Below are 634 nucleotides of genomic sequence, written 5' to 3' on the forward strand. Positions count from 1 at the left end.
CGTGATGCCGATGATGATGCCAGCGTGTGGAAAAAGTTTGGGGTCGGTTGGCGGACTCGGAAAAAAAAAAGTACTTCGAAACCCCCTCCGGTAGACCAAAACCGTGCTGGTATCACATGCTGTACGTGATCGCATGCATGCAAGTGCATGAAAGTGTGCACACATGTGGGCGTGGCCAACATAGGCCACCACGCACGGTTTGAATGAAATCGGACACCAAACCAACGTTGCGTCACGTCCGGCCACTGTTTCGGGGCCTTTTCACCTGAAAAATCATAGAAAATGCATGGAGCGTGGGAAAAATATGCAACCTGGCTTGCGTGATGCTGACGGTGATGCCAGCGTGTGAAAAAAGTTTGTGGCCGGTTGGCGGAGTCAGAAAAATTAGCAACTTGGCATGCGTGATGCCGACGGTGTTGCTAGCGTGTGGAAAAAATGTACTTCGGAACCCTCTCTCCAGTAGACAAAGTTGGATAAATCAACGTAGTTGTCAAAAAAAAAAGCCAACAGAATTACTTAATGGGCCAGGCGTATCAATCATTGGATACATGCAGGAGAATCCATCGGGGGTCAAACCCTTATACGACTCCACGATCTCCACGCCCGCCTCCTCCACGATCGCCACGCCCCGACT

General features: G+C 50.5%; 1 protein-coding gene across 1 annotated transcript in view; it reads left to right on the plus strand.

Annotated features, from left to right (window-relative positions):
* Positions 1-634, plus strand: part of LOC119283470 — a 12,348-nt gene that overhangs the window by 7,940 nt on the left and 3,774 nt on the right. The window lies entirely within an intron of this gene.

Source organism: Triticum dicoccoides, chromosome 4A (assembly GCF_002162155.2).
Source record: "Triticum dicoccoides isolate Atlit2015 ecotype Zavitan chromosome 4A, WEW_v2.0, whole genome shotgun sequence".
Taxonomy (NCBI): Eukaryota; Viridiplantae; Streptophyta; class Magnoliopsida; order Poales; family Poaceae; genus Triticum; species Triticum dicoccoides.